This window comes from Cetorhinus maximus, chromosome 5, assembly GCF_964194155.1.
Source record: "Cetorhinus maximus chromosome 5, sCetMax3.hap1.1, whole genome shotgun sequence".
In the NCBI taxonomy this organism is placed as follows: Eukaryota; Metazoa; Chordata; class Chondrichthyes; order Lamniformes; family Cetorhinidae; genus Cetorhinus; species Cetorhinus maximus.
The window spans coordinates 92,330,304-92,344,867 of record NC_135883.1 but is presented as its reverse complement, the minus strand read 5'-3'; the positions used below and the strand labels follow the sequence as shown (position 1 = coordinate 92,344,867).

The window sequence follows — 14,564 nt, the reverse complement described above, 5'->3', positions numbered from 1 at the left end:
CAGTGAAGCCCACATCCCGTGAATGAATTAAAAAACGGAGCACTCCTGCTTGTGCCAATCATCATGTGGGGACCAGAAAATCTCACCTTGAAGATTTCAGCTGATTCCTGCTCGAAATTTATCTTCAACAAATTTCTGGAGACCTTCAGTGTTGGCATTCAGCATTCTAGCACATTGTGTGTCCACTTCATTAAACATACATTCTGCACATCAACAAGGAACACTACATTAAAGCACAATCTAGCTGTTAAAGGGATAGAGGCATCTTTTGGCAAGTCAATATTTATTAATAATTTACTGTTAAAGTACCAAATCACAGCATTTCATCATTGAAGTGGTATTCTAGAAGCCCGGACCAAATAATCCAAATAGTTAAAATCTCAACACCCATGTTGGAGAATTTGAATACAGTTTCAAAGAAATTGGATATTAAAAAGCTGGTGCCCCTAAACGTGAGCATGAAGCTGTCAGCTAATCATAAAAAGCAATTGGTTTACAATGTCCTTTAGCGATTGAAATCTGCTGGCCTTATCCGGTTTGGTTTATATGTGACTCAGTCCCACTCCAACATGGTTGACCCTTAACTAGCCTCTGAAGTGGCTTAACAAGCCATTCAGTTGTATCAATCTGTTAGCAGTTCAAGAAGACCCACCACCATCTCAGGGCAACCAAGGATGGGTAATAAAAGGCAGAAAGGCCAGAGATGCCCACACCCCAAGAATTAATAGTTAAAAAAACTTTACCTCTTTGGAGGTACACCATGAAGAGACATTCCAAGGTGATTGGCAGCTAGCAGACCCTAAGTTGTCAGACCTTCCAAGGGGCTAACAAGCATATCTGCAGACCCTGGCACAACAACATGGCAGAAATAGCAAGAGAATGTCTTTACTTGCACTGAATCAGCAGCCAGGCAGATGTGGAGCTGTGTCACCTACCGTGTAGTATTGAGCCCGCAAAACAATGATCAGTCACAGCTTCCAATTTCCTCTGCACTTTCTTCCAGGTGTACTGCAATGCTGGCCCTTGGAGATGGTGCCCAGAAGTGACAAAACCACCTCACGCAGCAACACATCCACCTCACCAGCCATCAAATATAAGAAATAGGAGCAGGGGTAGGCCATTCGGCTCCTTGTGCCTGCTCCATCATTCAATAACAGCATGACGGATCTTCAACCTTAACTCCACTTTTCCCAACCTATCCCCATGACCTTTGATAGTGTCCAAAAATCTACCAATCTCAATCTTGAATAAAAAGAGAGTTGGGTGCCAAGTTATTCTGGCACTCACCTTTAGATTCCATTTGATATTGTCACTTGGGCCAAAAATGAAATGGAAAGAAACCATATCACCTTTTTATCCCTTTCCTGCTTCAGCTTCGACAAAGATTGCCATTGGATTAAATTGTCTTTTAAGCCCTTCAGAAGGTTCTGAGAAATTCTTACTCCATTTCTGGCATGTACTTTTAAACATCCTGATTTACAACTTTCACACCCCCTTCTTTAAATTACTTCCATTTAACAGGACGAAGCTACACATGAAGCAATGTAAAATTATGACGATGATTTAATCACAGAAAATTTCTTGCTATCAGCACACCACACTAAAATGAGTTTTGTATTTGTTTGTGGCCATTCAGGACTAAACTACACTCATACCAGAAAGTCAAGGCTTAGCAACACATAGACAGATAGGACTGAATTTTTGCTCCTGAGTTGATTCCTGACTCTGCATAACCAACTCTGGAGAAAGCGCCTTGAATCTTCGGATTTTCGTTCTGGGGATCGGGTGCTAACTGACGTTGGGCCCACCGACCCTGGAAAGAGTGCAGAGGTAGCCACAGGGGCTGCTGGGTGCTGAGGCAGGCTGTTTAAAAGACCCACTTCGGTGCTCTGGGATTTTGCCCCAGTTACAATAAAACAACAAAACAAAAACCAGCCCTCTAACCCTCACATCCCCTCAAACCCCACACACTCCTCAGGCCCAACTCATGCCATCTCAGACCCTCCACCCACCCCCATGGCCGCTCATAAACTCTCTGCCAACCTATGCTCTTCTACGTGCCCCCATGCCCGTCAAATGCTCCTTCTCAACCTATGCCCCCATTCATTCCCATGGCCCTTTATAGCCTCTATGCCAACTTAGTGCTAACTCATACACTCATCATCCTTTTTCCTCACCCCTCAATGCGAACTCACCCGCTATCCACTATGGGCAGACCTCAGGAGCCATGATGAGATGAAATAAAATGAAGCTCTAAATGTCTATTGCAGACCACTATGTTTTTAAAAACACTGTCACAGATAACATTTAAATACCTTCATGTACTTAATTCCATATGAAAATACTCATTTGAATTCACTGTCCCACATCAAAGATAGCTAATATCTTTATAACCACTTGTAGATGTCAATCAGGCTGTGAATTTACAGGCCCCACAGCATGACAATGGTAGGTTGTGGAAGCAGTCAAGCAGCACCCCTCCTTATGTCCTATAAAATAGTGAAATAACAAGCACCTAGTTTTTTTACAACTGCAGGCTGGATTTTTTTTCTCAAAATGTTTTGGAGATTTAAATGACTTCTCCACTTTTTACTTACCTTCATATCTATTCTTAACAATCCTAAAAGGGTACCTAACCTTTTTCAAAGTATGCCTGACCTCTCCCAAAGGGTACCTTACCTCTCCAAAAGGGCACCTGACCTCTCCCAAAGGGCATTTTACCTCTTCAAAGAGAACCTTATCTCTCCAAAAGGGTACCCAACCTCTTCAAATAACTCCAGCAGTTTTCAACCTTTTCCCCAAATGTCCACAAGTCATGTTTTAGAAATCCCAGTATTGAAGGCAGCTGTACTTTTACATGTACAGCTGTCTCCATGAACTGTGGATGTGCAAAGTACAACCTGCCCCCAGGGAAAATAATGGGTGCTGGGTTCGGGGCAGAACTTCCAAAATCAGGACTCCGGTGCCCAAAGAACAGGGTATCGGACTGCAAAGTTTTAATATTAAACTTCAACTATTACGCTGATTAAAAAAGAAGTGTACCTGAAATGCAATACTTTTGTTGTAGAGTAGGGTGGCCAATTTAAAAAATTCATGTGAAATAGCCAAGTTAGGTTTGGAACAAGTGCATAAACATGGTGGCATCATGCTGGAGTTGGCGGAAATGGCGGAGGATGATCCTTTGAATGCGGAGGCTGGTGGGGTGATAATTGAGGACAAGGGGGACCCTATCATGTTTCTGGGAGGGAGGAGAAGGCGTGAGGGCGGATGCGCGGGAGATGGGCCGGACTGTAACTAATGCCCCGTTTGCTCATGTAGGGGAATCACATCAACTGGCATCTCAGACACAGAGAGCCACGGCCTTTGCCCAATTAGCCATCTTCCTTCAGGTGCAGAATGTCATAGATTGCACCCATATTGCAATGAAGGCTCCAACTCACCATGTGGACACCTTTGTCAACCAGAAGTCCTTTATCAACATCCTGAATTAACATCCATGTGGTTTGTGACCACAATAAGGTCTTTCTTTAAGTGTGTGCAAAGTTCCCTGGCAGCTGCTATGACACCTTCATACTAAGAAGTTCACAACTCCCCGATCTATTCCAGCAACCATTGCAGATCTGTGGTTGGCTCCAAGGGGACAAGAGGTATCTATTAAGAACTTGGCGACTGATCCTCTTTACAAGCTCACAATCCAAGGCAGAGTGCAGCTACAACAACAGCTGTGTTGTCACCAGGAGTACCATCGAGCAGGCCATTGGCACTTTACAGGTGATGTTCAGGTGTCTCGATCACTCAGGTGGAACTCTGCAATATGCTTCAGTAGGGGTATCAAGAATAGCTGTTGTGTGCTACACGCAGCACAACATTGCTCAGCAGAAGGGCCTCCAAATTGATGATGATGAGGGCATGGGCAGAGCTGCTACCTTTGAGGAGGAAGATGATGAGGAGGAAGAGGAAGCCGCTGTATACTCTGCCGATTCTGAAACGGATGAGAATGAGGAGCTGCCAATGGCAGAGCAGCTGGGAGGCAGGGGCATGTAGCCAAGGCTGACACTGTGCAGGAGGGGTTCATCACCAGGTACGCCCTTGTTCAAAGTGGATTTTCATGAGCTCCACCTATATAACACTTGCCATCAGCTGGTCCCTGGTGACATATTTCCACATAAAGATCCTTGTAAATTGACAGCACAATTACTCAAGGGTTGCCCATTCCCTACAAGGGGGGGTATGAGCATCAAAGAGTTTGAATCAGTCACATTTATATGGCTGCTACCTCTCCATCATAAACAGGGGCCTCATCATATTTCAAATACTGAGTTCCTCAGGCTAATGTCCTCATCCCAACCGTCTTCAGCTGCTTCATCAATGACCTTCCTTCCATCATAAGGTCAGAAGTGGGGATGTTCACTGATGATTGCACAATGTTCAGCACCATTCGCGACTCCTCACAACATGGACTGCAGCGGTTCAAGAAGGCATCTCCCCACCAACTTCTCAAGGGCACTTAGAGATGGACAATAAATGCTGGTCTAGCTAATGACACCCATACCCCATGAATGAATGCAAAAAAAACACACATGGCAATAAGGCCGTCACAACCTGCCCCCCTCACTTGAACGCCATTGGCAGTAAATGAGGTGCCAGTGCCGCCAACTTGTCCATAATCAAGTCATGTCCACAATGCAGATATTGACATGACTTAAAACTTAAAACCCTATACATGCTGGTATGAGTGCATGTTGTATCATACAAGTAAATATGACACCTCATGCATGATGTCATACCTGTGCCATTGCAGTTCCTTGAAAGAACTTTTGCAACATTCATTCTGGCTAGTGATCCTGCTTAAGAACTGTGGGGGTGGTGGAATAGTGTGGAGGGGTGCCAGGTGCATCATTCCTGACTTCCATGTATACCTCTGCAAATTGCACAAATCATATCCTGGAATGCCAATGCAGCCACTGTACTGGGCACAACAGGCAACCAATATTACCTGGACAATACATGGCCGACCAAGCTCCGATACCCACAGCTGGGCCAAGGTGCAACACTATGGTGCAGATGAATGTCTTGCATCCAGCACTCGTGCTTGAGCTGCACGTGCTGACCAGCACCTGGTTGTGGAGTCTGCTCATTAAGCCTTCCTTAAAGGCACACTTACATAGAGAGTGAAAAATACAAGGAGCATCTAGACCAGCATTTATTGCCCATCTCCTAATTGCCCTTGAGGTGTCTTCTTGAACCGCTGCAGCCCATGTGGTGTAGGCTTGAGCTTTGACTTCTGGAGTCATAAGTGATACAGCAGAAAAGGAAGAAGCCTTCCTATGGTTCACCAATCAGCCTAAATCCTTTCTCCTGTTGATGAACCTCAGCATGCTGCCCTCATTATTACTGGTAAGATGTGCCTTCATCTTTTGATCATTCTTTTTGAGCTCTAATGTCAAGTCATGTAGAAGTGGAAGTAACTACATTCAAACAGTGCTCAGAAGTGATAAATGCAATATGAAAAGTACAACCACATTGAACCTATTAGTGCTGTAGGCGAGACAGTGCCCTTCACTCATGCACAACCCTACGAAGTGCCCCCCTGTGTCGCCTCAGAGGAGGTAGAGGCAGGCTGCTCACATAGCGGTCTATATGGCAATAAGGAGCGTGGCAACTGGCCTTGTTGTGCAGGCACCTGTTGGGCACCTCCTTCAGACTGCGGCCTCTGCATCTCTGCATGGGCAGCCATGGTCACTGGCACATGTGGAGCAGATGTGGGCTCTGGCGGAGGGGCTGGAAGGTGGAAGAAGACGAGGATGTTGAGATGGTTTTGATACCTTCACCCTGCTCAGTTACCTCCATAGCCCTAGGTTGGCCTTCAGGTGGGGTTGTTGGGGCTGGCTGCTGGAATGCAGCAGTCATTCATTCCAGCAATCGCTGTGCCAACAGTGTGAATGTCCCGTTAAGGGAAAGCAGCTCCTCATATATTCAATGGATGTCAGCATTCATACTCTGAGCTGACTGATCCAAGCTAATGAGGGAGGCTTGCACAATTCCCTGGCTGAGATGCTGCTCTTGCATCCATGCAAGTGTTGTTATGTGTATCTTTCCATGAGAGTGGCCAATCTCTCATGGTCAGAACTCATGTGGTCAAACCCTCGAGGCAACGTGGAGCTCATGATGGTGATGGACTCCTCCATTTGCAGTCCTAGAGTTTCCACTGCCTCAGGGAGCTCTGCCAGATGTCCACACATCTGCTCCTGATTGGACAAACACTGTGCCCCAAAAGGTGACTCCCGAGGCTCCACGCTCCTTCCCACTGGAGCATCATTGTGATGTTCCTCCCTCCTCTAAGGGGCACTGTGCACAGGTGTCTCTGATGCAGACACCCACTCCTGCACTCTACTGCTGAGCCCTACACCCTGTGCCACTGATTCTACACGTGCTACATCCCTCTGATGTGCTGGTATCTGAGTTGGCAGAGTGTGGGCTAGTCTGATGTGACGCTGCGTCTTTGCACGTCTTCCTCCTCTTGATGCCCGAGGGATGAACGGGCCTGGGTGGTGGCGGGGGGAGGAGCAATGGAGCTGGGACCTGTGCAAGGCAAAAAAGGAGTTATTTCGGCATATCCCTTCTCCCAGTGAAAGAATGCTCTAGTGCATGCTCTTGCTTTAACCAAGCTCGCGCTGCCCCCATGATGCAATCCCATCCTTGAACTCCCTCTCATGCCAACGTCCCATTGTCCTCAGCGAAGTGACAGCATGACCTCCACCATTACCAGCATGTGCCAAGGCAATTGCAACACCTCCTTCATCACCTGCTACTGTCAATTCACCATCACCAACATCTTCAGGCACCCTGGCGATCTCCATGGCCATTTGTTCCACAGTGCATATGGGCCTCAAAGTATGCTGACCCACCAGTAGTCTGGGCCATTACCACTGCATTCTTTACCTTTTTGCTGAGCAACAACAGGAATTTCCCTCATATAGTGCATGCAGAAATATTGCTCTTCACTGCGCCTATGCAACACAGTGCCTATTCACATCTGCTTTGTGCGCAGCCATAGTAGCTGCTTACACGTGCAAGCCTCAAGGCTGAAGCAGAGGCATGTGCCATATCTTGCACCTTAGCTGCAGCATTCAGGTGTGACCCTTCCCTTGGACCTCTGTGTCTATGAGCCAAGCTACTCACCTTCCTGGAACGATGCAAGTCACTGAACCTTTTCCAGAACCGAATCCACGATCTCTGGTGGTCTCCTGTGGCGCTCACAGCAGCTGCAGTTTCCACCCAAGCCTTCTCAGTTGCTGCAGATGGATTCCAATGGTCAGCGGGGTATATAACTTCTTCTCCTCAGGGCTTCCTCAACTAAGACCTACAGGTCTTGATCTGTGAATTGTGGGCCCCACCACTCTCTCTGCGGTTTCCCCTGTTGAAAATGGTTAGTGCATGTAAGCACACAAAAGTGAATGAGAGCAACGTAATCCGAATTACTCAGGACCCTTTTCGCTTTACATCCTCATTAATAGAATAAAAGCAAAATACTGTGGATGCTGGAAATCTGAAATAAAAACAGAAAACGTTGGAAAAACTCTGTGTAGAGAGAAACAGAAGAAGAGTCATATGGACTCAGAAAAACTGTTTTTCTCTCCACAGATGCCACCTCGGGGTTGCAGCTACAACATTCATGGCACCAAGCATGTGGGCAGAGCCATTCTGTCCACCGCACTGTTAGCAGTATTCATTGATGAAATGTTGAAAATGATGCCATCTCCATGGCTGTGTCTTGAGATTCCATTCAGTGGCTTAGTTCAGTACACTTTTGATTAGGCAGCAACAATAACAATTCTTCCGTAGGGAAAGCCCATGATGGGCTATCCATTCCAGGGTCAGCAAAAAGTTGGACAACATTTAAAGCTTTGAAAATCATCTGATAATCCAAAGACGTGCCCTGCAAGGCCCAGGAGGTATAGCATTGAGAACCAACTTCTCAAACAGACCTAAGGGGTACTGTTTATATGCGCCCAAGTTGCCCAACTTGTGCAGGGCCTGCCTCCGACCCCTCACTATTTCCGGGGTTGCCCGGTCCAACTTAGAATCCACCATCCACATCCCCCATCCACACCCGCACCCCTCCCCATTCGCACCAATTGAAAATTGCAAGTGTGGGCAGATATTTTTAAAGGTCCGGTTCGTGGAGCCAGGAATTCTCCCAACTCTGCACACCCGACCTGGGAGCGAAAATCTGGGCCCATGGCTCAGTCCAAACAAGGCTGAATCCCAGCAAAACTAGGTTCACTGAAAATTCCTCCACAGTACTCAAATCACAAATACAATTACAAAGAGAGTTTTAAATATGAATTAGTCTAAATGCTTCCATCAAATTTGTGTGTGGTTTGTTCACTATTGTAAACCTTTCGTATTAAATTTATTACTAAATGAAAGAAATAATAAAACAAAGCCCAGTTTATCTTAATATGTGTTTGCAACAATAAATTCAGCAGACATCCCCTACATGTTTCCTTATTTGGAGGATAATACAATCACATAGGTCCAGAATAGCTCTGTAATTGTCTTGATTATTGACACTCCAACCCTCCCACTGCCCGTCCAAAGTTTCTGGTTGTTAGTCGATGTAGAGAGCCATACCTTTTAACAAATACCTATAGAGCTTGATATTATCACAGAGGATCTGTGATCTGCTTGAAACTAATTTTCAGGAGTAAATTATCCCATAATTTTCTGGTACGTAGGCCTCTGTCCTTTTGAGAAATTATGTTTTAATGGCCAAAAATGTGAAAAAAAACACCTGCGGGGGCAGTCATTAACAGGAAAGGGTCTGGTCTGTTTCGTAGATTACATTCTGGAATGTGGCATGTTCTATTTATTTGGTCTAATTTCATCCCTGTGACTGTGCAAAGCTACATTAAATTTGGAATAAGGCTATGAATAGGAATTGAATAAACTTGGCAGTGGTGTTACAGATAAAATAAACGTATCCCACATTTCCCTCAGTACAAGTAATTTTTGTTTTAATGTAGCTGTGTCAAAGATAATCCAAATCCTACTAATAAGTATTTTCATGTTTTCAAAGGGCAAATATGCTCATCTGCTTATTTGTCTTTGATTGTGCCTCCTCATCACTGAGATAGCTGTCAGCTTTTGGGAAATCATCCATTAGCTTTTGATTATTAAAGTGCTTGCTGCTGTCAGAGTATTTAAAAAAAAAACACAAAACATGCTGGAAATAAAAGCAAGTCAGTTATCATTTCCAGGCATTAGATGTTTTTGGTGAAACATTTATGGCATCATTTGTTGTGAGTTTCTAGTATTTTCTGTTCTATTTCATTTTGCAATATTTACATTTTATTAATCAAATGCTGTAACATATTCTTCCACTGCTGTGAGTGCCACTGTGATGACCTTTGCTCCTCAGATATAAGGGTGCTATGAATTAATCATTCATACCTCAACCCTCAGGGTCAGAGTTTGAACTTTGGACAGAACATGCAATGGTTTCAAGAATGAGTACTGTATTATTGCCATTAAACCCTTACTGGTTTCAGTGAAGAATAGTGTTTGATTACTGGAGCCTTCCTATAAGTAGTAACAACTACTGATGAAATATGTTTTATTTCATTCTTTCATGGGATGTGGGCATCGCTGGCAAGGATAGCATTTATTGACCATCCCTAATTACCCTTGAACTGAGTAGCTTGCTAGGCCATTCAGAGGGCATTTAAGAGTCAAGCACAACGCTTTGGGTCGGGAGTCACATGTAGGCCAGACCAGGTAAGAATGGCAGATTTCCCTCTCTAAGTGGCATTAGTTGAACCAGATGGATTTTTACAAAAATCAATGATAATTTTCATGGTCACTGTTACTACACTCGCTTCATATTCCAGATTTTTATTAACTGAAGCTCTTTTGCACCCCTGTCCCCAGAGCTGTAGCCTGGGCCTCTGCATTACTAGTCCAGTGATATTACCACTACGCCACCATCTCCCCTGTTATGCAGTGATGAGATCAGGAATTTTTTAAAAATTCATTCATGGGATGTGGGTGTCACTGGCAAGGCCAGCATTTATTGCCCATCCCTAGTTGCCCTTGAGAAGGTGGTGGTGAGCTGCCTTCTTGAACCACTGCAATCCATGTGGTGTAGTGCTGTTAGGAAGGGAGTTCCAGGATTCTGACCCAGCGACAGTGAAGGAACAGTGATATATTTCCAAGTCAGGATGGTGAGTGGTTTGTGTTTGTGGATGGGGTGCCAAACAAACTGGCTGCTTTGTCCTGGATGGTGTCAAGCTTCTTGAGTGTTGTGGGAGCTGTACTCATCCAGGCAAATGGAGAGTGTTCCACCACACTCCTGACTTAAGTGTTGTAGATGGTGGACAGGCTTTGGGGAGTCAGGAGGTGAGTTACTTGTTGCACTATTCCTAGCCTCTGACCTGCTCTTGTAGCCATAGCATTTATGTGGTTAGTCCAGTTCAGTTTCTGGTCAATGGTAACACCCAGGATGTTGATAGTGGGGGATTCAGTGATGGTAATGCCATTGAATGTCAAGGGGTGATGGTTAGATTCTCTCTTGTTGGAGATGATCATTGCCTGGCACTTGTGTGGCATGAATGTTACTTGCCACTTGTCAGCTCAAGCCTGATATATTGAGTTGGCATCGTGCCTTTGAGTCTATGTGGGACCTAGGAATGATACCGCAAGATTACAAAGATGCCTCTATTGTCCACCTGTGCAAGCGGCAAGGAACTTACCGATCTTGTGACAATCTTTGAAGAATCGCGCTCCTCTCCACTGCCGACAAAATCTTCTCCAGAATCCTTCTGAACCATTTAGAGCAACATCTCGACCAGGATCTGCTGCCAGGGAGTCAGTGCAGTTTCAGAAAAAGTCGAGGAATCACTGATATGGTGTTTGCTGTTAGACAGTTCCAGGACAAATGCCAAGAGCAGAACATGGACCTCAACACCACGTTTGTTGGCTAGGCTAGCATTTATTTCTCATCCCTAATTGCCCTTGTTCAGAGGGCATTTTAAGAGTCAACCACATTGCTGTGGGTCTGGAGTAACATGTAGGCCAGACCAGGTAAGGACGGTAGATTTCCTTCCCTAAAGGGCATTTGTGAACTAAATCGGTTTTTACAACAATCGACAATGGTGGATTTGAACCCTGGTCCTCAAATCATTACCCTGGGTCACTAGGATATCAGTCCAGTGACAATACTGCTCTGCCACTGCCTCCCCCGAATTAGATTGGAGGAAGGTTTGTAGTGGAGTTCCTCAAGGGTCAGTGTTGGGGCCCTTGGTCTTCCTGACATATATTAATGACTTAGACTGTGGTGTTCAAGGCATGATTTCAAAATTTGCAGATGATACGAAGATTGGAGCCATTGTCAGCTGTGATGAGGATAGCATTGAACTTCAAAAGGACATAGGCATGTTGGTGGAGTGGGAGGACAAGCGGCAGATGAAGTTCAATGGAGAGGAGTGTGAGATGATCTGTTTTGGCAGGAAAGATATGGTGAGACAGTATAAAATAAAGGGAAAGACTCTAAAGGAGGTGCAGGAACAGAGGGACCTCGGTGTATATGTACATAGGTCATTGAAGATGGCAGGGCATGTTGAGAGAGCAGGTAATAAAGCATCATCAGCTTTATTAGTAGGGGCATTGAGTACAAGAGCAAGGAGGTCATGTTGCACTTGGATAAGACACTAATTATGCCTCATCTGGAGTACTGCATCCAGTTCTGGCTGCCATGCTTGAGGAAAGATGTGAAGGGATTGCAGAGTACAGAGGGGATTCACAAGAGTGATTCCCGGGATGAAGAACTGCAGCTATGAGGATAGATTGGAAAGATTGGGACTGTTTTCCTTGGAGAAAAGAAGGTTGAGAAGAGACTTGATAGAGATATTCAAGATCCTGAGGTGTATGGGCAGGTTAAATAGTGAGAAACTGTTCCCACTCAAGAGAGCATCAAGAACTAGAGGGCACAGATTCAAAATAATTGGCAAAAGGAGTGATTATGATTTGAGGAAAGATTTTTTCACCCAGAGGATGGTTGGAGTCTGGAACAAACTTTCTGAAAGGGTGGTGGAGGCAGGATTGATCATTGTATTCAAAAGAGAGAATATACAAGGTTATGGGGATAAGGCAGGGGAGTGGGACTAGGTTGAATGCTCTTTCAGAGAGCTAGTGCAGACTCGATGGGCCAAATGGCCTCCTTCTGCACTGTAAAGATCCTGTGACCAAGGCCTTTTGTCAGCCATGAGGGCCTTTGGAAGGTAGTGGAAAAATTCTGCTGCCCTGAGAAATTAATCACAATGGCTCAGCAGTTCCATGGCAGTATGCTCACGTGTGTCCTGGATGATGGCGAGTCATCTGACCTATTCCCAGTCACTAATGGAATTAAACTGAGCTGCATGATAGTGCCAACTCCCTTCAGCATGTTTATCTCTGCCATGCTCACCAATGCCTTCCATGGTGGTGATCCTGGCATTGAAATCAGCTATTGCATGGATGGGAAGCTGCTCAATCTGACACGACTCCAGGCAAAGACCAAGGTCGCCAAGGACATAATTCACAGTTTCCTGTTTGCCAATGACTGTGCAATAGCTGCTGGTTTAGAGCTGGACATGCAATGCAGCATGGATTTGTTCTCTAATGCATACAACAACTTTGGCTTTATGATCAGTACGAAGAAAACGAAGTAATGTTCTCGTCTTCTCCAGGAAAGGTCTAACTTAAGCCCAAGGTTTCAGCCCATGACCATAACCTGTTAGCAGTGGATAGGTTCACTTATCTTGGCAGTGCACTCTCTCAAGTTGTCTGTATCGACAACAAGACACATGAAAGAATTGCCAAAACACATATAGCCTTTGGCAGATTTCAAATATCAGCCTGGGAATGAAGAGAAGTAAGTCTGCCTACCAAACTGAAAGTCTATAGAGCAACCGTCCTTCCCTCTACGCATGCAAGACTTGGACTGTGTACCAGCATCATGCCAAGAAGCTCAACCACTTTCAGTTGAGCTGCTTTTGGAAGCTTCTGAAGATCAGATGGCAGGACAAAATACCAGACACTGAGGTATTCACCCGAGTTGTCATGCCAACTATCCACACCATATTGAGACAGTCACAACTGAGTTGGGCTGGTCATATAGCCAAAATACCTGACACTAAAGTGAATCTTCTGTGGGAAGCTTGAGCCTGTGGTTTGCTCTCAGATCGGTGAAAGAAAGAGCTTCACTTAGGAGTTTTGATATTGAATTTGAGTCCCGAGAGAAGCTGGATTGCTGCACCTGGTGCAATCAAATGAAAAATATGATAAAAGCATAGTGTGGTGGATGTTAGAAACTTGAAATAAAAATAGAAAACTCAACAGGCCTGGCAGCACCTGTGGAGAAGCAGAGTTAATGTTTCGAGCTGGTGTGACTCTTCTTCAGAGCTGAAGAGCTAAAAATGTTGTGGCCTCCTTCGAAAGCAAACGTATTTCAGAGGCAAAGAGAAAACATAAGGAAAGGAAATCCCGAACCATCATCTCTTCCAAAACTCAATCATCTGCAGTATCTTGTCCTATTTGCAGCAGAACCTTCAGGGTACAAATTGGCTTAGTGGTCACCTATGTACTCACCGGAACCTTAACAAACACCCCAGTTGATGAATGTGGCCATCTTTGCTCGTAGGTTGAACAAAAAGTCAAATCTCCTTAAGTATTTCATGCACAGAGATATTTTTCACTGCAGTGACTGTTGTTATGTAGGTAAAAGTGGCAGCTCTTTTGTGCATAGCAAAATCCCACAAACCACAGTCAGGTAAATGACCAGTTAATCTGTTGTCAGGTCGTATTCGTACAGGGAAGAGCACTGGTCCAGACTCGAGAAGAAATCAAAGTTTTTCTTTGAATTTTATTTTGTTCATTTTTGGGTATGGGCTTGCATTTATTGCTCATCTCTAGATGCTCCTGGTGGTGGGCATGAGGGACATAGGGGTCATTTGGGAGGGCATCCAATGGCATGGAAGGCATGAGGAATACCTTTTGAATGTATCTTTTAAAAGGTTCCTTCATGCAGACTATGGTTCACAACACCTCTGAAATGCCATGAACCACAACTCACTGAAAACCTGGCCTGCCTCCATGAAAATTGCTGAGGACCAGGCTATGCCTATCCCTGCAGTGGAGCCGGTAAGGTCAGGAGTGTAGCGTTTGGGATTTTGACTCGAACCTGCCGGCAGCCTTAAAATGCAGTCCCTAAAATTGGAAATCCTGGGAATAGTGTTGGGAATTTGGAATCGGGTCCCAGCTGCCGTTTTTAAAGGACTTCCAAGTCATCGCAACTCAGTGAAAATCCAGTCCATAACCACTATTCTACCATTCCCAGAAGCATTGCACAACTGATTGTAGATAGGCATTTGAATGATGTAATATGATATACAAAAACAGAAAATGCTGGAAAAACTCAACAGGTCTGACAGCATCTGTGGAGAGAGAAACAGAGCTGACGTTGAGTCCGTATGACTCTTCTTCAGTCCGTCATACGGACTCGAAACGTTAACTCTGTTTCTCTC

The 14,564-nt window shown here is 44.9% G+C and overlaps 1 protein-coding gene across 2 annotated transcripts in view; it reads left to right on the top strand.

Moving 5' to 3' along the window:
• Positions 1–14,564, top strand: part of slc35f1 (solute carrier family 35 member F1) — a 435,718-nt gene that overhangs the window by 108,334 nt on the left and 312,820 nt on the right. The gene's annotated exons all lie outside the window — the stretch shown is intronic.